This window comes from Dromiciops gliroides, chromosome 5 (genome assembly GCF_019393635.1).
Source record: "Dromiciops gliroides isolate mDroGli1 chromosome 5, mDroGli1.pri, whole genome shotgun sequence".
NCBI classification, from domain to species: Eukaryota; Metazoa; Chordata; class Mammalia; order Microbiotheria; family Microbiotheriidae; genus Dromiciops; species Dromiciops gliroides.
Window position 1 is genome coordinate 226,376,917 of NC_057865.1, and position 23,390 is coordinate 226,400,306.

A 23,390-nucleotide genomic window follows, 5' to 3' on the forward strand; every position below is an offset into this window, starting at 1 on the left:
AATAGAAAAGCAACATGCAGGTACATGGTTATAAAAATGTAAATGGAAACAAAACGAAACCGAAACTGATCACTATGCAGTTATAATTGCTAAGTTTGGCAGTGGAGAAGAGTTGAAAAAATGCACCTCTACCCCTCATTCTGTAGACTATGAGTCCATATAATAGTATATATACTGTCAAACTTGGTTGATGTGTTGATTGGTTTTGGTTAACTGTTTTTTCCCCTTTTATTTTATTTTTTGGGGTTGGGTTTGTTTTGGGGTTTTTTTTGAGGGGCAATGAGGGTTAAGTGACTTGCCCAGGGTCACACAGCTAGTAAGTGTCAAGTGTCTAAGGCCGGATTTGAACTCAGGTCCTCCTGAATCCAAGGCCAGTGCTTCATCCACTGCACCACCTAGCTGTCCCCACCTTTTTATTTTAAAATGTGTTAAAAGAGTATGGCTTCTGTTACCTAATTTCACATGGGCCTCACTAGAACAAGGCAATCCTACCACTCCTCCCTGATTCTCTATTCCACTCACCACAGAAGCTGTTCAAAACTTTTCTCTTCAAACTTCCCATAGAAAGAAAATTGCGACCACTCAATGAGAGCCCCTCTGTTCCCCATCTCATTTCACATTACTCTAACATCTCCTACTATCTTCACTCTAGTCTCTGATGAAGGGGTGGCCCACCTCCCAGCTAAAAACACCTCTAGATGCACTCCTGATCCTGTCCTCTCCTCCATCCTCCAATAGATTGCCCCCTCCTTATCATCACTTCTATTTTTCTAATTGTTAATCTCTATTTATTAGTTCCTTCCCAACTTGTAAAAACAAAACAAAACAAAACACACACACACACACACACAAAAAAAAAAAAACCCTCACTTAATCCTCCCATACCTGCTAGCTATTTCCTCTCTTCTTGTCTTAGCTAAACTCTTTAAGAAAGTCATCTACACAACTGGCTGAGTTTAGGGCTGCTGCAAGCATTCTGGTGAGGACAGAGAGTTAGAACCAGAGGTCAACTTTCCCTACCCAAGCCCATGACCTTGTTGTTGCTTCTGTTCCTGTTGTAGCTATTCTTTCCTAACTTAAGTGAAGGAATTGAAGGCAGAACAAACTAAGCTGCAACCCTACAAGCCTCAAAAGGTCAGGAAAGTTGCCAGCGCTCTAGGGCTGGGTGTCCATGCCAAAACTTATCCACAGCATTGGCCTAAAGATGTATCTAAGAAACTCAGCCCACTAGTCAATCAGACTAAGCAACTGAGACAATGCTTTCTGGATTGACAGTGTGTCAGTTATAGTGCATTTAGAAGTCAACTTGGTGGGACAAATGCTTTGTAGCAAACACTTTTGAGGTTTAAGTCCACACTCCCTAGGGACCAAAGCCATATAGGAAGAGTATAACCATGGATATTTGGGGGAAAATGTTTGTACTTCTGTCCTTGCTATACTGACTCAGTAAATCTCTCTCTATGAAGGGGAGAGGGTGAGGAAGAACAGAACTAGATGTCTCCATATCCTCTACTGTCAGTCTTCAAACCCATTGCAATCTGGTTTCCATTCTCATTATTCAACTGAAACTGTTCTTTTAAGTTACTAATGGAAGATGGTGGAGTGAAACCAGGAAGCTGCCTGAGCTTTCCCAAATTTCCCTCAGAAACATTAAATGGGGGCAGCTAGGCAGTACAGTGGATAGAGCACTGGCTCTGGATTCAGGAGGACCTGAGTTCAAATCTGGCCTCAGACACTTGACACTCAGTAGCTGTGTCAAGTCACTTAATCCTCACTGCCCTGCCCCCTGCCCCCCCAAAAAAGAGAAACAACATTAAATTAAGCATCTCAGCAGATTCTGGAGCTGCAAAACCTGCAAAAAAACCACAAAACTGGAGTGAAACAATCTTCTGATTTAAGATAACTTAAAAGATCTTCAGGAAAGGTCTGTTTCATCTGGGTAAAAAGGAAACAGCTCAGCACAGAGGGTGTCTGGGCAGGCCAGCAAAAGGCTCTTAGTCACAGCACAGATCAGCAGCTGAGGACCAAAGGTCCTAGTTCAGCAAGCTAGTGGCACAGCAGGCCAATTGTGAGGCCTCCAGCCCCAACACAGAAGGCAATCTGCCAGCTAAGGGTATCACCTACCCAACAGAATCAGCTAGACTGGGCCACTTCAGTGCAGTGAACAAGCTGCAAGCTACTGATGCCTCAAAGCAGAAAGCTGGTGACCCTACCCCTGGCCCTCAGCAAAAGAAGCCTAGGACAGTGTACAATGTACAATGTACAGCAAGAGGAGAACTCAACCTCAAAAGGCACAAAGGAGGCTAAAATATGAATAAGAAACAAAAAAGAACCCTCAACATTGACAATTGCTATGGTGAAAGGGAAGATCAAAACACAAACTCAGAGGAGGACAACAAAGATAAAATGCCTACAAGTGAAGCCTTAAAGGGGAAAAATTGGTCTCAAGACCAAAAAGCCCCCTTGGAGGAGCTCAAAAAGGATTTTAGAAACCAAATAAGAGAGGTAGAAGAAAAATTGGGGAAAAAAATGAGTTATGCAAGAGAAAGTCAATAGCTTGAAAAAGAAAATAATGCCTTAAAAATACAATTGAACAAATGGAAGAAGAGGTACAAAAGCTGACTGGGGAAAATAATTCCTTAAGAATCAGAATTGGGCAGATGGAAACTGACTCAATGAAATAACAGAAAGAAGTAAAGCAGAATCAAAAGAATATAAAAGCGGGGGCAGCTAGGTAGTACAGTGGATAAAGCACCAGCCCTGGATTCAGGAGTACCTGAGTTCAAATCCAGCCTCAAACACTTGACACTTAACTAGCTGTCTGACCCTGGGCAAGTCACTTAACCCTCATTACCCTGCAAAACAAACAAACAAACAAACAACAACAACAAAAAACAAACTAGGGGGAAGGACAAAAGGGAGGTCAGGCTGATAGAAGGGAGGATAGACTGAGGTGGCCAGAAACAAAACACTAGTGAGAAGGAACAGGGGGAAAGGAAAGAGAAAAGTACAAACAAGGGGAAAAATAGGATGCAGGGAAATACACAGTTAGTAATAATAACTGTGAATGTGAATGGGATGAACTCTCCTATAAAACAGAAGCAGATAGCAGAGTGGATTAAAAAAAACAGAATCCTACAACATGTTGTTCACAAGAAACACAGACAGATACTTACAGAGTAAAGGTAAAAGGCTGGAGCAGAATATATTATGCTTCAGCTGAAGTTACTAATGATCTCTTAATCATCAATTATCATGGCCTTTTTTCAACCCTCACTGTTCTTGACCTCTTGGCAGAATTTGGCACTGCTGATTACATTTTCTCCTGGAATTCTCTCTCTAGATGTTAATGGCACTGCTCTCTCCTGATTCTATGTGTAGCTGTCTTATTGTTCTTCATTTCCTTTGCTGGTTCTTTATCTCTGTCATGACCACTAAGTCTAAGTATTAACTGAGAATCTGTTCTGGGCCCTCTTTTCTCTATATACTCTCTCACTTAGTGTCATTAGCACCCATGAGTTCAGTCATTATCTCATTATGGATGATTCCTGTACCTTTGTAGACAGCCCAGCTTCCTGGGTTCTAGTCCTACACTGTCAATTGTTTATCGGACATTTCAAACTTGATATCCAATATACACCTCAAATTAACATACCCAAAAGAAAGAATTCACTATTTTCTTCACCAAAACTTATCTCTCTTCCAAACTTTACCATTATTGTCAAGGGCACTACCACTTTTCCAGTCACCAAGTTTGGCAGACTTGAAGTCATCTTCAAATCCCCATTCTTCCCATTTATCTCCATTTATCTAATCAGTTGTCAAATTATGATTTTTCTTTTTTACCCTCCACAACATCTCACAGATACATACCTCACACACAACTACTACACTAGTTCAGGCCCTCAATCACCTCTCTCACTTGGGACTACTGCAATAGTGTTCTAATTTGTCTCCCTGCCTCAAAGTGATTTTCCTAAAGGCAGGTCTGATCATGTCACCTCCTCAATCAAATTCCAGGAGTTCCCTATTATCTCTAGGATCAAATATAAAGTGTTATGATTGACATTTCAAACTCTTCACAACCTGGCCCCTACCTATCTTTCCAGTCTTTTTACAAATTGCTCTCTTCCAGGAACTCTATGATATAGTCAAACTCACCTTCTTTCTCTTCTTCACAAACCATACTCCAACTCCCATTTCTATACCTTAGTACTGGCTATCCCCTATTGTTGAAACACTTTCCCTTCTTTATCGCTGCCTCCTAAAATCCTTAGCATTCCATAATACTTCAGAAAGTTCAAAAATTACTTTTTACAACATGCCTTCCCTGGTTCAACTGTCTATCTTCCGCTCCTACTTCCCCAAATGGCTGATGTCTTCCCTACTAAGTATATTCATTCTATCTACTCTGTATGTCTTTTATGTACCTTTTTATGTACATATTGTTTCTTCCATTAAACTGTAATTGGTCTGAGGGTAAACAATGTTTTTTCTTTTTTCTTTGTAGCCCTAATATTTAGTCTAGTACCTGGCAGTCAGCTGGCCAGTCAACAAACATCTATTAAGCGCTTATTACATGCCAAGCACTGAGCAGAGTGTGGGGGTTACCAGAAAAGGGCAAAAACAGTCTCTGCCCTCAAAAAGCTCACATTCTAATGGTAGAAACATGCAAATAACCAGATATACACAAGATATATGTAGAGTAGATAGAAGACATTCACATTAGTGGAATTGGGAAAGTGAGATCTGAGCTGACTATATATCATATGGACTATGAGAGATGATGTATTGGTTGGTTCTGCTGAATTGCTTTTTGCCTCTTTCCTTACAAACTTTTTGTTACAAAGATATTCACTGAGGGAAGAAGAAAGCATATTTTCAGAAACGAATATAGTATACTGTAATGACAGAAAGAATCAACAAAATTCTTTAAAAGAGAGACACAAGGTGTCTATATGGTTTAAAAATAGATACAAAGCTGAGCCAGGAAATGAACGATAGCTATGGAAAGACAGAACTTCTAATATAAATCAAGACACTCATGGGTAAATAAAGAACTTATTAAGCACTTACTGTAATATCAAGCTGGAAGAGATCCAGTATATAAAGAGATATTGTGTCACTTTTAGTTTAAAATTTTAGATAATACTTGAATTCTTTTTTTTTTAAATTAATAATCTATATGGACTTTCCTCTGGTCCCCCAAACATAAACATAATGAGAAATCACCAAACACACTCCTATTTAATTCCTATAGAGAAGTTATAGGACTTAAGTACAACCCTGAAAGAAGCATACCAAAAGTAGGGAGGGAAGAATTAACAACTTTTAAGGACTACATAATGAGGGGACAAGTTTTTTTCTGCAGGTCCTCCCAATACAAATAATAGTTTGGATGACAAAATGCATTTCACTTTGAGGGGGAGGGGGAAGAGACCTGTGCTCCAATGATTTTGAATTTTTTGAATTTTTTTTTGAATTCCCACCTAAAATAATTTCACTTAAGCTACAAGATGGCTTGGACAATTATAGCACCTACATTCCAGGGATATTGTGAGGGTCAAACCTTAAAGCACTACAGAAATGCTAGCTATCATGGAGGCAGTTACGGGGCACAGTGGGCAAAGTGCTGATGAACCCTGGACACGTACTAGCTGGGCAAGTCATGTAACCTCTTTCTGACTCAGTTTTCTCATCTTCAAAGGGATGAATCTGTAAAGTAGCACGTAATTCCCAAATGAGGGAATATTTGTAAAATGCTTTGCAAACCTTAAAACACTATAGAAACGCTAGCGAGGATGATGATGATAATAGTTAGACTTAGGAGGCTGAAAACCTGGGATTTCATCTTAGCTTTACAACTACTTGTGACACCTTGAAGTTCACCTCTATGGACTTCAGTTTCCTTATCTGTAAAATCAGGAGGGTGTCCTAGGATCTGTAAGGTCCTTTCTGGCTCTAATAGCCCATGATTCTATGAATTCTAGTATACTATTAAAAATAAAATGAAATCTTACTTCTCTAGTATCTCACAAAAGACTTCCTTCCCACTGACCTTTTCAAAAACCTTGGTGCTTTTTTTTAGGGGCTGAAAAAAGAACTATGTTTGGGTGGTAAGAAATGCAGAGGCAATGAACACAAATGAAAGCCCCAAAATTTAAGAGAACTTTCCTCCTTCATAGTACCCAAAACATTTAATGAGGACCTCAGATTTATCTGCCTAAATTCCAAGTGGAAAAAACACACACCAGTCAACAAATTCTCATCTCATGTCTTTCAAAGCAATTTTCCTTTTCCCCCTTACAGGCTATTCCTGTCTTTGCTTGCAGACAGGGAACTGCTGCCAGTGACGTCAGACCAGTCTCCCAGCAACGATTAATGAGGGTTGTCCACCACAGGGGTTTCCTGAAAAGCTAGCAAGAAATTATCCACGTATTTGCTGCAGTGTCAAGATGCAGAGATGCAGTGGAATTTCTCTTAACCCTTACAACCCCAGAATGACAAGGATTCTCCACTAGGATGCTCTTCTTTACGCTTAGAGATCATCTTTTTCCCCTTATTCCTCCTCCCAAAAGAAGCAATCCGAGTTACTTGTCTGAAGACTCTGCAAAGCATTAAAGCTCTTCTTCCTAACAAACTAAAGAAGCCAGAAAATGTGCATGGCTCTTTATACTTTTTCATATTAGATAACTGCAAACTCACATGTACAGAATCTTAGGAAAAAGGCCAAGAATAAGGTCTTATTCTAAAAAATAGTAAAATAATAGGAAGGGAAAGAAAATTGGGAATATAGCAGGTCTCTGAAAATCTCTCACCAGCACTTTCTCCCTCACAATATCCAAGATTCCCTGAGCTTGATTAGTTTATCATAGACTTCTGTAGGCAATCCCCCAAATATCTGTGGTGTTAAGACAGTGCTGCACACAAAATAACAGGAGACCCAAGCACTCCAACCAAACCAAGGTGAATCACTATGGCTTTAGTCCCCATCTAAAAGAAAATCCAATATGACCACTCGTTAGCCTCACCACAGCCCCATTCTTCCTATTATCAAATGGAATAGCAGGACATAAATGCAACCATCTACCACTAAGGGCCTGAGATTACTTCACACACAAAAAAGTGAATTTATGATTATTTGCGCCCAAAGCACAAATTAAACCCCAACTTTAATAGCTGCTGGGTTTCAGATGTTACATATAATTGCCAAGGTTTGCAGAAGAATAGAGGTGCAAGAGGAGGAATCTTTGGAGGAGGTAAGAAAGAATAATGAGTTGATATAAAATTAAGGGAAAATCTCCTTCCCTTCTCTCAAATTCACCTGAGCGTTTTGGAAGAAGAAATAAATGTAAATTCTTTCGAATAGTACATACAGGGTTAGTCAAGCTCTGTGCTTCTGCGGGTCTGACTCTGCAGAGATCTTTTTCCAAAAAAGAGAAGCAAACATCAAATTGCATCCTTATTATTAAAACCTTCTGTTTTCATTTCAATCCCATCCATTCACATCCAGTTACCATCATTAAGTCACAAATGTCAAAAAGTACCACTTTGAATGGGTTTTGCCTCCTCCTTGCCCCCTCCCTTTCAGGAAAAGAAAAGGACGGCAAGCAAAATCACGACGTCACTGGAGGTGAGGGGAATCCCATCTTTACTCTTCTGAAACCAAGGCTAGCAAACAAAAAGCAAGCCAATTATAACCGAATAAACATAAAGCCCAAAGGAACTCAAAGGACAATCTAAATGTAATGTCAAAAAGAACCCAATGTAAAATGGTTAGAAGAATTATTTCTTACAGAATATGCCTTGGGAAATTCCAATTCAAAATATCCCCCTAAATGTAGCAAAGGGACTGACTATCTTTCTTCTTGGCTGCCCAATTAAAAGCTGGAGACTGGTTACATAAAGATATCCAGGGCACCTGCTTGGTGTAGAGAGCTCTGGAATGACATGGAGGATGTTTACAGGGGATTCCCTCCTTCTGAAAAGGTGCGTCAACAGGATCACCCAAAAAAAAAAAAAAAAACCCCACAGAAAAGAAAAACCCAAACCAGAAACCATCACTGCTTCTACGAGCAAAATCTGAATGAAGCAGTGCTGGAAATGGTCACAAGAGAGGCAGGGTCTGAGCAGAGCAACAATTTCTAGCTTTTAAGTTATTAAAAAATGTTTAACCCATTACATATGCCTAAAATAATATTTAATCATTTTAAATTTTTTCCCTGTCTGAGATGGCTTAATTAACTAAAATTTTTACAAAATTATAATTTGTAAATCACTCTAGTTCCTTCCCTCCAGAAGCTGTGAATTTTAATGGCTTTAAAAAACAAGAAAAATTTAAATAAAAAAAAACTCACCTTGGAGCTTCACTTAGACCAACCAGCTAGTTCACATTATTAATGGAGACCTCATTGTAAGGATCTGCTGGAATTTTGCCGGAAGAGATTCCTTCTGGGAAACCTGTCTCTCTTCTCTCCCACCCCCCCCTCCCGGCCCGCCTGCCCGCCCGCCCCCTTTCCCACCTCCTTCACCCTTGAATGAAATGTTAGTGATCTTCACTGCTGCCTCTCCAGCAAGCTAATTGCTTTGACAAGCAGCTCAGAAACAGACCATGGCCCAGCTGTTCCGAGAGATGTCACCCAGAGCTCTGCCAATAGTCACACACATACCACCACCACCCCCTTTCTCTCTCGATCTCATTCAAATACTTCAATGGTATGGTCTGCCTCCACAGAGCTCTGAAGATGGCTTTTAAAGACACAGTAACAACCCCCCCCCTTTTTTTGCTGAAAATGAAAGATTTATTTTCATGGACTATAAGGGGGGGGGGATTACTATGAGTTAAAAGGTCACCTTTCAAACGACTGTACCTTTCCTCACCAGGAGCTAGTGGAACAGTCCTCTGCTCAAAGCTTTGAGAAACACTGCAATTACTAAATCCAAACAGCAGGGGATTTTTTCAGCTATGTTTAAAAAAATCCTTGTTTTCATTTAGAAAAGGGGTAGTGGAAGGCAAGAAGAAGGGGAGAAGCCCTGTCATTTCTTTCTCCCACATCTGCCCTGGAAAAACGACAGGCACGAGGGATGATCTAGCTGTGGCTGAGGAGCAATGGAATATAAATTCTGATGACCTTACTGGTAGTACTGATCCTAAGGGAGAGTTCAAGATGAGAAGGTTCAAAGTACAAGAAGGAGTAATGGAAAAACAGAATGGGAAATCGAACTGCTAAGCAAGAATGGTAGTAGTCATAGGAGCCCATGACTGCTCTAGGAATGAAAGTCTGGAGATAACATTCAGGTCCTAATTTAAAAGCAGGCCAGGGAAAGTGAATAATTCTGTTGCTGTTGCTATTAGAATTACTAATACTATAGGTACCATGAACAGGATGAACACCAACGGCACTTGGATTGCCCCAGAGAGGTACCTGAAGAGTAATGCTGATATCTGATAAAAACACAACTAGGACAGGAAATAAGTTCATTACAGAAAGGGGACAGGGATATTCAAACAAACAAAAAAAATGCTTGAAATAAGGATCTACCTAGCTTCCATACTTTCATACTTTTCTCACAGGAAGTAAACTAAAATCACAATTTAATTCTACCCTTACGAATATAGTGAATATACTGACTAGACTTTAAATATAACAGCGGATTCTGATTTCGCAAACCAACACGGATTTGAAATACATTTCCTGCAGTTAAAAAAGCCAATATGTTCACATCTTAAGGAATTTAAAATGTCCTTTCACAACCTTCACTTTGTATGAATTTTTCAATAGCTCAGTTTTTCTGAATCAGAGTATCCATATACTTTTTTGTTCTTCAAACTATCAAGGCCTAACCACTCCTTGTTAATATCATAAAATTATTTTTGTAGTACACATGGAGGACTGAAGTAGGGTTCCAATGAATAGCCTCAAAAGTCAGAATTAAGAACATTTGAAATTAAATACACAAAAGATGCCCTTCCCCAAACTGGAGAAAAGTGTCTCTTGTTTGCAATGAGATTTACACATAACAAGAGGATCATCCAGACTTCTGTTTACTAACCTAAAATTTAAAGGAACACTCCTCAAATCAAGCAAAAAACAAAAAAGGGTGGGTGGGTGGGGGAGGGAATGTATGTATCTAAATGTAACTACATAAGACAAACTGTTTCTAGATCAAAAAAGCATAAAGTCAATCTTTCTTTTAAAAACTCTACACAAGTCACTTAAATTCTGCCTCAATTTTCTCATCTATAAAATGGGGCTTAATAACAGCAGCTACCTTCCAAGTTGTTATGAGGATAAAACCAGATAATATCTGTAAAGTGCTTCGAAAACCTTAAAGCAATACATAAAAGTTAGCTTTTATTATTCTAATTATATTTAACTATATACATATTCAAGCGAAAAATATGGGACTGAAAAGTTTCTTCAAACCTTAATATGCACTTAATGAAATATAAAAAGAATTATTACTGAAGAAGGGTTATTGCAAGTAATGAAATGTGAATCGGTTGATTCACAAACTTTTGGAAATAAGGATATGTTCAAAGGAACAGAGGAAGCCCTTGGTTTTGGGGTGCATATCAAGCTACCAAGTACTGATATGGACAAAAGCAAAACATCATTACTCTAATCATAAAATCAATAGCCCTGCCAGTTTTGCATGACAAACAACTCTAGTGCAATGGTACATCTGTTGCCCTAGGATGAATACTTTACTTACATGGAATAAGAAAAACATTTCAGGATTTTTAGATTCAATTTTTGAGAAGCTCAGGTGAGTGGGGAGGAAAGATTCTCTACAAGAATCAAGGGTACACAAAAAGGCCTATAACAACACCTATTATCTCCATTTTACAGACAAGGAAACAAATCCAAAGGTTAAGTATACATTTAACCATCACTCAAAGTCTTAGAAGAAAAGCCACATAAGGATGTTTCCTCTGTACCCTACCTTGCTTCAACCCTGAGACAGGGTTCTGTATATTAAGGAAATGAGAGCTTTGCCAGGGCTTCAGAAACCAGCTAAGTCCATAAATGTTTCTTCCACACCTTGATATGCAAGAAAACTAAATCAGATGCATAAGGCATCATAAGAGTGATGCTAGAGTTTAGAAACACCTCATGATACAGACAAATAGAAAAACATTGTGCACTGCACAAGAAACCAACTGAATCAGCCCATTATCAAGGTAAATCCAAAAAAGCAGTAACAGTGTGTTCATTCACACCCATGAGATGCAAAAAAAGGAAATGGTATGAAGTCTGTAGCTGGTAGGTGCGATGTAGGACAGTGCTGGTTTCTTCAGCACATGGCAGACTGTGAGTGCACAGATGAAAAAAGCTCCAACATTTTATTTTAGGTGAGAGTTTCAACCTCCTCCCCCACTAAGATCTTTTCCTAGAACTGCTCATAGGGAACAAAATAGCTGACAGATTTGCATTCTACCACCTTTCCTTTTCCTCCTCTCAACTCTGATAGAGATAATAACAAAAAATGCCATGGCTAAAAGGAAAGGAAGAGAAACAGGTACTTGGATAATCCAAAAAAAAGATAATTACTGAAAGACCAAGAAGATGAAATGAAGAGAATGCCCCACAATTAGGGCCTCTGAAAGCAGCAAGGGCAGCTTTTCCAAAAAATGCCCGTCACTGCTAGGTATTGGAGATGCCAAGCAAAAGAACCAAAAAGGGGGACCTGATTGTACTAAGCTTCCTGGACTGGATCCTAGGCTAGAGAGTGACTGAGAACCCTAGAGCATCCTTGCTTTATCAATTTTGTTTATGTTATGCAACCTAACAAATCAGAGAATGAGAAAATTGGATCTAGTTCAAGTTCAGTATGAAAGGAAATCTTCACTTTAATAGATGTGACAAAAGGTTGTCCAGCCTCTGCTTGGGAACCTCCAAGGAAGCAGAACCCAGCACCACTTGAGACCATCCTCCTTTTGAATGACGCTAATCACTTAAAGACAACTGTCATGCTCTTTTCCCTCAAACCCTACCCTGTCCCAGTCTTCTCTTCTCCAGATTAAATACTATCAGCTCTGATGAGTGAGATGAGCAGAACCAGAAGAACATTGTACACAGTATCATCAACATTGAGTGTTGATCTACTGTGATGGACTAGATTCTTCTCACCAATGCAAGGGTACAGAAGAGCTCCAGGCAACTCATGATAGAAGATCTCCAAGAACTGTGGAGTATAGATGCTGAATGAACCATACTATTTCTTTTGGTTTTGGTACTGTTGTTTTTTCTATTTTGAGGTTTTTCATCATTGCTCTGATTTTTCTCTTATAACAGGACTAATGCAGAAATAGGATTAATGTTATTATGTGTATATATATGTATTTATGTATGTGTGTGTATATATATAAAAACCTATATCAGATTACCTGCTGTCTAGGGGAGGGGGGAGGGAGGGGAGGGAGAGAGAAAAATCTGAAATTGGAAAGCCTGTATAAACAAAAGTTGAGAACTATCTTTACATGTAACGGGAAAAAAATAAAATACTTTATTAATTAAAAATAAATAAATAAATAGATAGATAGATAAATAGATAAATAAATGAATGAATGAGTAAATAAATAAATAAGTACTATCAGCTCCTTCCACTGATATTCATGTGACTCTTTACCATTTTGTTTGTCTCTTTTGGAACACTCTCTAACTTATTAATAGTTTTCTTAAATTAAAACGCCCAGACCTGAATACAATACTTCAGATGAGGTCTGATAAGGACAAAGCATATAGTGGGACTATCACTTCTATAATCCTGAAAACTGATTCTCAAAACTATCCCTGTATTAATACTGTTCAAGTTGACTAACTTTTGACACTGCTACATTAGACTGTTAACTTACATTGAGTTTGCAGCCCACTAAACCTCGAAGATATTTTTTTCAAAACTGTCTAACCATGCCAACCCCATCTTATACTTGGTGAAGTTAATTTTTTTTGTATCAAAGAGCAATATTTTATATTTACCCATATTAAATTTCATCTTATAGTCTGCCTGTGAAAATCCTTTTGGATTCTGCCATTCACTGGGCTAACTTGTGCTTCCCAGCTCTGGTATTTCTGCAAACTTAATGAACATGTCATGTAGGCCTTAATCCAAGCAATTAACAAAAAATGTTTTTTAAATGTTTTGGGTTTTTTTTTTTTAATCTAGCCAAGCACAGATCACTAGGGTAATTCATATTGACAATGAACCATTTACAACCTGAGTGCAGTCATCACACCGCAATCCATCTTATTATCTTATCATGTAATCCATATCTCTCCTATCCTCTCCACAAGAATACTATCAGATAATTTATGAAAAGCTTCACTAAACCCTGGTAATCTATAGCCATAGGTTTCCCCTCATCTACTAGTTTAGCAATCCTGTCAAATAAGGAAATGAAGTTAACGATCTAGGCATTATAGGTATCACCTATGTCATAGGGTTGTTCTAAGGATTAAATGAGAACATGTATAAAGCACTTAAGAAACCTTAAAATGCTATATAAAGGCTATCATTCCTGCCTTGTATAAATTAGGTTGTAAATTCCTCAAGGAAAGGGCCCATACTTCTATTACTTTATCCCCATAATATATAGTGGAAAGCACCATAAAAAACTACAGGCACATACTAATCATTCGTAGCCATCAACTGTTGTTTGGTACCTATCAATTGAGGTCATTCGATTTTTCCCACCTCCCTTTCAAATAAAACCTTAAGTGGGAGACAAAGGTATTCCGGACCAGGAATCACCAGTCTTTTCCAGGAAGCTCTCCAAAGTCAGGATCACTACAATCCGTAGAGAATCAAAATTACAAGTCACCCAAAGGTCAATGGAGAGACAAAAGAGTAGAAACCAATGGGCTGCAGCATACTACTAACTGTGTAGTAGAAGCAACTCAAAATATATTGTCCAAAAACAGTATTCATAGAAAGAGGCTGGGCCAATGATGGACTGAGAGTGAGAGAGTTTAAAAGATAGGCTACATATAGAGTGGATATTCAAACAATGTCAAGAGAACTAAAGGAAGGCTCCAAGCATGTTTATAGATTCCCTGTGTAAGATTTTAGGGAGCACCATGGCCAAGGTTACACTAAATAAAAGGGCATGAATAGAGTACCATCTCCACTGTTGGAAGAATATCCACAATGATGAGATTAAAGTCCACTGAAATATTGAAGAAGCTAAATTCACCACAAATGTGTATATATGAGTTCATGCAAGTTATCTGGGGAGAGGGGTATGAGAAAGTTATTAGTAATGACAACCTCTGGGGAAAGGGAGGGGCAACTTCTACTGTGAATGTCCTCAGTCTAAGGAAGAAGGTAGGGGTGATAGCTTCAAAGCACTAGATGAACTACTTAGCTGTCATACCTCAAATTAGGGAGCCCTATTGTGGGTTCACAGAATCATAAAATCTACTTTAAGAATTCTTCTAATTACCTTATCACTTCCAGGTAGAACTTTTCCTACACATTCACTCATTCAACAAATAGTCAACACAAATTTGCTGACTGCTAATTATACATTGGAGAAGAGACAAAGATATAGAAAATAAAGTCCCTACTTCAAGATATAGCCTAGTGGAAGAACACAGAATATGTAGACAGATAATCAACATAAATTCATAAATGGATTATAAAGTAACAGGAAATCAAATGAGAGAAAGGTCAGTTTTCACTTGGAGGACGAGTGAAGGCTTTCAGGTGTCACTCGAGCTAGGCGTCACACTGACATATTGTCTCTCCCATCTTTAAAACTCTTAGGGAAGGGGGCAGCTAGGCGGCGCAGTGGATAGAGCACCGGGCACTGGATTCAGGAGGACCTGAGTTCAAATCCGGCCTCAGACACTTAACACTTACTAGCTGTGTGACCCTGGGCAAGTCACTTAACCCCAATTGCCTCACCAAAAAAAATAATAATAATAATCTTAGGGAAGGATCTTTGGGTTTTGTCAAAGTTCACTAACTCTCTCAATAAAGTGCTCACGTACTAAGGGATCATGGAATTTAGAACTAAAAGTAATCTTTGAGGATCATCTAATGTAATCTCATTTTATGAGGAAACTAAAGCTAAGAGAAGTTAAGTGACAATACAGGGTAGAGGATTTAAAGAGTTGGGTATAATAAATTAGGAAAAAAACTCCTAAAGGGACAAAGAAAAATATACTTATTAATCTCAATATTCTAGAAAACCAGTATGAGCAGTAGTGAATGACCAAAAAAGGAGGATCTCAATCAAGAGTCCTTACCCAATAAATTAAACCTGCTGAAAGAGCCTGAAGACTTAACACTACATCTCTAAGAAAGACTACATCTCCATCCCTACCATTTGCAAGGATTCTCAGTAGGGAAGAAGGGCAGAGTTGGCAGAACTGCCCTGTCATTATACCCCTAATACCATCTGAAATATCAAAGTTTTGAGAACATTAAAAATGGCTCATCTGCCCTCACAAAAAGCTGATGACCCTTGCTCTAGTTTAAGGACACAAGGCAAATACCTAGTAACATGGGTTTAGAAGAGACAGTAAACAGATGGGCCCTTGGTTCTGAAAATCTCAAAGGACATAGATTGCTCAGAATTCAGATTTATGAGTTACACAGATGTTAAGTGCCTGAGTCGGCATTTGAACCCCAGTCTTCCTGACTCCAAGGCAAATACTCTAGTCACTACTCTATGCTGCCTTTACAGTCACATCCTTTACACTTGTTCTTTGGAATTCTTTGTTTGATATATGCTGCAGCCTCCTTACACCTGCCTGTTCCATTGCCTTCTATGTGATACCCATTTTTAGTCCTTCAGTAGTGTTCCCTATCTCACAGCTAGACAGCATCACCAGCAAAATGTTAGTGTTCAAAAAAAACCCCAACAAAACATTTCTTTGCTTTCATGAAAATTTGAAGACAGTAAAAGAGCTTTACAATCTCCAGAAAGCAATCCAGCCCACTCTCTTCCTCCTGTTCAACTGGGGTTCAATTTATTGTCCAGCTGCCCAGTCTGTCCTGTGTTGGACATGCTCTATACTACTGGACAAGCTCTGCATAAGCAGGCCCATTAAAGTGCATATTGAAATCTAGGCAACAGATATTCATCCATTTGGAAAAAAGTTGTCTTTTTTTTTTTTTAAAGAAACTGCTTTCTTTATCAAGGAACCACCACACTTTTTCCCCTAACATTATAGTTCCAGATAAGCTTATAGAAGAAAAAGAGGACAAAGATGTGAAAAGCAGAGAGACTGAATCAAGTAATATAGAGACCTTGTGGAGATGTTATATTGTGAGGGTTTTAAGGAACAATATATAAGGTATCTGAAGGAAAATTTTGACACCTTACTAATACGAAAAAGTAAGCAAAAGAATATCGCTTAAAAAAAAATATATATATATATATAGCTAACTACCTACTTATATGCCTACTCTCTTATCTATACAAAACCTTTTAAAAGCCATTTATAATGTACTAAAGGCATATTTGATTAAAGTATTAGAAGAGAACAAGCCAGACTTTCTCAAGCAATATCAACAATGGAATGCATCTTCAACATTTCACAATTAACTGGATGACAGAGAATATAAGAGCCCATGGTGCTTCCTATTTGTAGATTACACAAAAGCACCTGATTCTGTGATATAAAATATGACCTTACAGGTTCTTTTACAACAAGCTACACCCATCCATACATCAAGACCATCAAGATTTCTTGGGAGATGAAACGATAGAAATAACTTGTTCAATGACCCTCTGATAATAAACATCAGCTGAGGAAGAAAACTGGGAGATCTCATTGGTACTGTGAAGGAGTTACAATATGGGGTCAGGTCAACGTAGGATTCCCAGTAAATAATGAGGCTCTCTAGATGCTCTTCTTTGTGGGCAACATTGGGTTGAATGCATTAAACCCCTTAAGACTGTAGGAAGAGATCTATAATCTCTCAAAGGAGTTTAGCCAACCTGTCCACAGCCATTTTTGTTATGCTAATATAAAAATAAGTTAAGATTTTAGATATCTTTAAAGCAGCAAAGACCTCTACAAACTAGACTGTCATTTCTTTGTACTATGCATTTGTCCCACTTGTACTAACAATCTGTTACCCATTGAGCCTGCCCAATACAAAATCAACTGTTATGTGGCATAACCAGAAGGTATTACTTAGAGAAAAGGGGGAAAAAGGGAGAGGGAAATCAAAAAGGATAGAAAAAACGGAATACTTGCTCATGAAAATCTTGTATTCCACTTTGGGGAAACAAAATGTACACATATGAAATTAATTAAGAAAATTTACAAAACAATGAGCAATATCGAAGTAGTATCTATATACTGTAATAATGGTGCTCCATTACCTCCAGGAACTTTTAAAGAGCTTCATAACCTGCCCCTTTCTACCTTTCCCATCTTCTCACACCTTACTTTTCTCCACATACTCTATCATTGAATGACACTGGCCTCTTTGCTGTCATTCAAATGGGACACTTCATCTCCTGACTCTGGTATTTTCACTGGCTGTCCCCCATACCTGAAATGCTCTCCCTCCTCATCTGTCTCCCAGTTTCCCTTGCTTCCCAGATAAAATCCCACATTCTATAAGAACCCATTTCTGATCCCTTTTAATGCTAGCATCTTCACTCTAAGATTATTTTCATGTGTTTAACATGATTATACATATAATTTATATCAGATTGCTTGCTGTCTTGGGGAGGGAGGAGGGAAAAATTTGGAACTCAAAATCTTACAAAAATGAATGTTGAAAACAATCTTATATGTAATTGGAAAAAATACTATTAAGTAGCAAAAATATTATTTTCAGGTTGATCTTCAATATATTTTGTTGCATAGTTGTATGCACGCTGTCTTCCCTATTAGCCTGTGAACTCCTTGAGAGAAGGGACTATTTTGATTTTGAGTTTGCTTTGCTTGGTAAAGAGGCTTTCTTTGAATCCCTAGAAGTCCTGGCACATAGTAGGAATTGAATAAATGTTTATGCTTTGACTTAAGTAAAGAAGTGATAAGTTGATAAACCCCAATTAGAGATAATTTCCTGGAAAAGGTTAATTTGGGGCTATATTTTGGAAATGTTATCCAAAGACTGGCAAGAAGAAAAGCATTTAGGTTAAATAAGTTACATGGAATAAGAAATGAGCAAATTAAAAAAGTAGGAGAGTATGGAAAAGTTTAGTTTAGCTTGCCTGGCCAATAGAGCCTAAGATCTACATTTAATGAATTATAAAAGAACCCCCAAAATTTTTGCAAGTCTAAGGGTGAAAGGTCTGTGCTTTCTGACACAGGAAACATGCTAGGCTCTTTAATAGGAATAGAGAATGAACCTGTGATTTCAATGGTTATAGGTGACTCTCAGGTGAGGAAACTCCTTTAAAAAAATTATCAATTACACGTAAAAACAAGTTTTAACATTCATTTTTTAAAATTTTATGTTTAAATTTAAATTTTTTAAATTGAGTCATGTGAGAAAATAATGGGTTTTGGGATGCTCAAAGGCCCCAGCTCGAGGGGACTGATTGGATTGACTGAGATTGACTGAGATTGACTGACTTAACTCACTTAAAGTTAATTCAATTAAAACCACACCTGCCTGGCCCTCAAGAGGGTGTCTGTTCTCAGAGGCTGTGGATTCTGACCTCAACACGGTCATTGGTCCAGTGAACCAATGATTTGGGTGATGCTAAACCAATCAGCTTGAAGCAGTGTGTAAGGACTGCCTCTCCTCCAGATGCAGGGAAAGTTTCCACTTGCAGTTTCTCTGGCAGACAGGCTTGTGGAAGATGACTTGAAGAAGAACCAGGCCAGGCTGGAGCTCTAGGCTAGATAGGCCTTTTCTTAACTTTCTTACCCATGTGTTCTCTTTTTACTAATACTTGGTATGCTTTAATAAATGCTTAATGCCCAAAACTGGTGCTAAAGCTTCTAATTTATAAGTAACAAATATATTAGCAACCCCTTGCTAATTTTCCCTAAACTTGGGACAGAAATAAGGTGACCACACATTTAATTTTACATGTCACAGTTCCAAATTTTTCTTCTTCCTTCTCACCTTCCCTTACTAATACAGCAAGCAAATTTTATATAAATAATTTGAAATAAGTGAGAAATAAAGATTTCCCCAAAAATATAGAATGTGAGCAAAAGAAAAGCAGCTGCTTTGATATGTTAATAAATGTTGACTGTTTAACCCAATGAAGACTAAAAAGGTTAAAAATACAACTCAAGGTAAAAAAAAAAAAACCAAACACTTTTCTGAAGAAACATAAGCTATAAATAAGACTATGGGGAAAATGTTCACTAATAAGAAAAATACAAATTAAATCAGCTCTGAAGTCTCATATCACAAGCTGACAAGGTGATAAAATATAGAAAGAGTTAAAGGAACTGTGAGAAGTCAGCACACTAATGTACTGTTGGTGGAACTGTGAACTGATCAAATCATTGTGGAAAACAACCTTAGAATTATGAGATACAAATTACTAAACTGTGTATACGCTTTGATCCAGCAATCCCCTATTGGGCACAATTTCAAGATGGCCAAAGTCTGATATAGGCCAAATATTTTGAAGAGTGGTTTTTTTTTTTAGTATTTTTTGTAGTAACAAATACATGGAAATAAAGTAAGTGCCGTTTGACTAGGGAATGACTGAACTAATTTAGATATATGAATAAAATGAAATAATATTGTGGGAAAAGAAGCAACTTGAGAAATTTAGAGAAAACATGGAAAACTACCACTGATCAAGAATTATAGAAGCAATAAATAAAATCATGCAAACATCAACAACACTAAAATAAATCAGGACTCATTACTAAAATGTACCAGATTAATCTTAATACAGAGAACTAAAAAGAAAACAAAACTTCCCTCTCCTCAGTAAAGAATGTGCATAAACTGGCAAATTCAGTTCCATGACAGATGATCTTCTTAACTGTTTCTTATGTTACAAGGTGGGAGGGGGATTGGAAGAAATTGTTGAGAAATGACAATAGCATAAACTCTACATTCTATTATCTGTCTCACAGATCCACAGTCTTTAAGGTGATGGAAGGAAGGACAATGGAATCCCTCAATAAAATGGAATAGCAACTCCAGAACCCAAACTTTTATCAGAGAAGTTCAGAATATTTCAGAGTGAGGATTGTGTTTCTAACTAAATGAATCCATAACTTTGTTTTTTGCCACACTTATCAAATGGCTATTTCCTTCTCTCTTCAAAATATAACCTGAGGGGGCAAGTCACTTAACCCCAACTGCCTCACTAAAAAACAAACAAAAAATATACCTAAGAGACACTAAAACATCAGCCATCATAAAAGAAAATAAACTTCACTGAAAAGTCCAGCATGTGTCTCTAAGAAGAGTTGGAGGACAGATACATCCCTTTTTTCTGCACTTTCTCCCAATCCGATTATATGACTGCTTCTTTCTTATCCCAACCCTCTCCCACGCCAGTCACATACTGTTACTCAAACAAAATAACAATAATCTAAGAGTCTGAAAGCTCTTGCATTATTAGAGACTGTGCCCAGTTCCCACAATGCTTGCTACTTTCCCAAGAAGAGGCCAGTGAGATTTGACATGAACCAAATCTGTCAACAGAGTTGAAGACAGACACGTGGGTTCTAAGAGCTGTGGTGGAAAAAGCATGCAGCTCCATTCAGCTCCAAACAATGATAAATAATTCAAGAAAAGAACTGCCGCAATAGAGAGCGCAGCAGCAGGATTTAAGACAAGATTGCAGGCTGGAGTCTGGGTGTGAAATCAGAACCCAATAGAAAATGAAATTTATGTCAATAAATTCCTAAGCCCTTGCAGGCAAGGTGACTACAGCAATCGCCACTCAAACCAGTTGCCAGCATTATGATCTACCTAGACAAAAAGCAAAAATCCTTCAGTCAATCAATCAGCAAGCTTTAGTAAAAAACAAACAAAACAAAAAAAATCAAACCATCCCTGCTCTCAAAGGGCTACATCAGGAACCTGCCTTAATTGATAATGAAAGAACTGATGATCAAGTCCTGTAGTTGGTAAGAGCAAATCCCACAGAGAAAACAGGCCCAAATGATACAAGGAGGTATTTTATTTAAGGAATTAAGAGTCTATTTCCACAGGACTCAGTTCTAAATCCAGCTTCAATGCAGACCCTGATTCATGTATTGTGCCTCTAACACTGAGGGTACAATAAGCACTCAGAATTTTGTATGTTCATTTTTTCTGCATCTCATGAAACAGCACATGTACATACATGATTTACATCCTTCAGCACAAAGGCTGGCTCTGATACAAAGCAGTAGCTGTGACTAAGACTTTCTCAGATTTAAATTAGACTTGTAAAGTTATCTGACAGAGCTGCTTATAATACATGAGTATTGCTGAGGACCCTGGGTTCATTTAGGTCTTGCTACTTTATCCCATAGCAAAGAGAAATTCAGATCTGATAGGAGATCTGACTACTAGGAATCAGTAGGCGCATGCACAAGTCCAATCAATAATGCCTAGTTTCAGGAACCAGTATGAGGTAGGGCCTAAAGGAATGACTATCATCAACAGAACTAAAATGTATCACCCTAAGTAAATCTCATAACAAAACCAGCCACATGAAGAAAAATGGACCATTCTACAAGCAAGAAGTCTCTCCATATTCATCCCTCAATTTTTGTCAGGTTAAGAATTTTTCTGAGCCATGAAAATCTATAACAATTTATGAAGCAAATGGTGTCTTGTTTATCCATAAAAGTCTAAAATACACTTCAAAAGAAATCACAACATGGTTTTTGCTTACTTTGCTTTGCTCTGACCAAACAAAATGAATGAAAAAAGAATTTATTCTTGCTCTATATAAATCATAAACTGTTACATAAGCAATTTTAAGTAGCACCGTTTCTGTCTCAGACTCAACATGAATGGTACATTTGGCTGGGTCTGCACAATGTCATTCAACCTGATCTTATACACACTCACCAGAATATCTATTTGATGTAAGGGGAAACTCTACAGATTTTTTTTTCTGCTGTTCTCTCTTCACTCCCAATATGTCTAGATTCAGGAAACAGACATGAAATAAGACTTTCAAAGATGACAAAGAAAAGGCCACTTACAAGTGGATCCACTCATTTAAGCAGATCCTGCAGTAATAAATTACACAGACTAGCCCAATTTCCCATTCCTATTATACCATTTGTCCTAAGAGATACTACTTTACCTCCATTGTGAATGTAAACCTACATACTACCATCCTTCTGCCTCTTAGCAAGTACAGAGAAGGAGAGCAAAAGGAAAGACGATAATCACAGAATCAGAGGATTTAGAGGAAGGGACTCTAGAGATTAACTGGTTTGGTGCCAAAGGATTTGGTCAAGATCTTGGCTCTACCACTTACTGTATAACCTGGAGCAAGTTACTTATCTTCTCTCTAGAACTGATTTCCTCATCTGTAAAATAAAAAGGTTAGTCTAGATGACCTCCTCTAAGGTCCCTTCCAGTTCTAAATCTGCAGTTCTCTAAGATTATATAATCCAACCTCCCAATATTTCAAGAAACCTATAACAAAAACAGCAGGGTAGTAGGCTTCATTTCAAGAGTTGTTTATCAGTCAACAAGCATTTATTAAGTGCTTACTATATGCAGGCACTGTGCTAAAGTATGGCAAAACAGTCTCTGCCCTCAAGAAGCATACAGTATAGGGGCAGCTAGGTGGCACAGTGGATAGAGCACTGGCCCTGGAGTCAAGAATACCTGAGTTCAAATCCGGCACCTGACACAACACTTACTAGCTGTGTGACCCTGGGCAAGTCAATTAACCCCAATTGCCTCACTAAAAAAAAAGAAGCAGCAGCAGCAGCATACAGTATAAAGGGAGAGACATCATATAAATAACTAAGTAAGTAAGAGATATATAAAAAGGAGATGGAAAGTAATCTTGTAGAGGAAGGTCTTTTGGAGGACTCATAAGGCAACTTTACATTAAGTGGGTTCTATGTAGTGGAAAAAGCACTAGATATAGAGTCAGAGAACCCAGATTTGTGACCCTGGGCAAGTCAGTTAACCTCTTTTTACCTCAGCTTCCTTAATTATAAAATGGGAATAATCATAGTATCTATCTTGAAGGATTGTTTTGAGGATCAAAGCGATAATATCTGTCCCTTTCAACTCTAAATTCTACAATCCTAAAAAGTCCCAAACAAGATAGGAATCGATAGATAAAAGAAGACTGAAGGGACATGGTAAGTTTTCTTTAACTACTGGATTCCTGTATTTTTCAACCCTATTGATTACTAAAGAACAAGCTCACACTGGGTTGTATAACCCTACCTCAATCCTCCCAACAACTTGTTTTAGACTCAAAATGTCTTTCTGAATCCAATTTTCTCTCAAGCCAATCTGTG

General features: G+C 38.0%; 1 protein-coding gene across 11 annotated transcripts in view; it reads right to left on the reverse strand.

Annotated features, from left to right (window-relative positions):
• The window catches only part of R3HDM2 (R3H domain containing 2), a 161,735-nt gene that overhangs the window by 84,182 nt on the left and 54,163 nt on the right, over positions 1 to 23,390 (reverse strand). The window contains exon 1 of one of the 11 annotated variants that reach the window (XM_043968797.1): positions 8,358 to 8,478. The exons of the other annotated variants lie outside the window; for them this stretch is intronic. The gene's annotated coding sequence lies outside the window, so the exon portion shown is untranslated. Of the gene's footprint in view, positions 1 to 8,357; positions 8,479 to 23,390 lie in introns of those variants that run through there. 11 annotated transcript variants of the gene reach the window in all.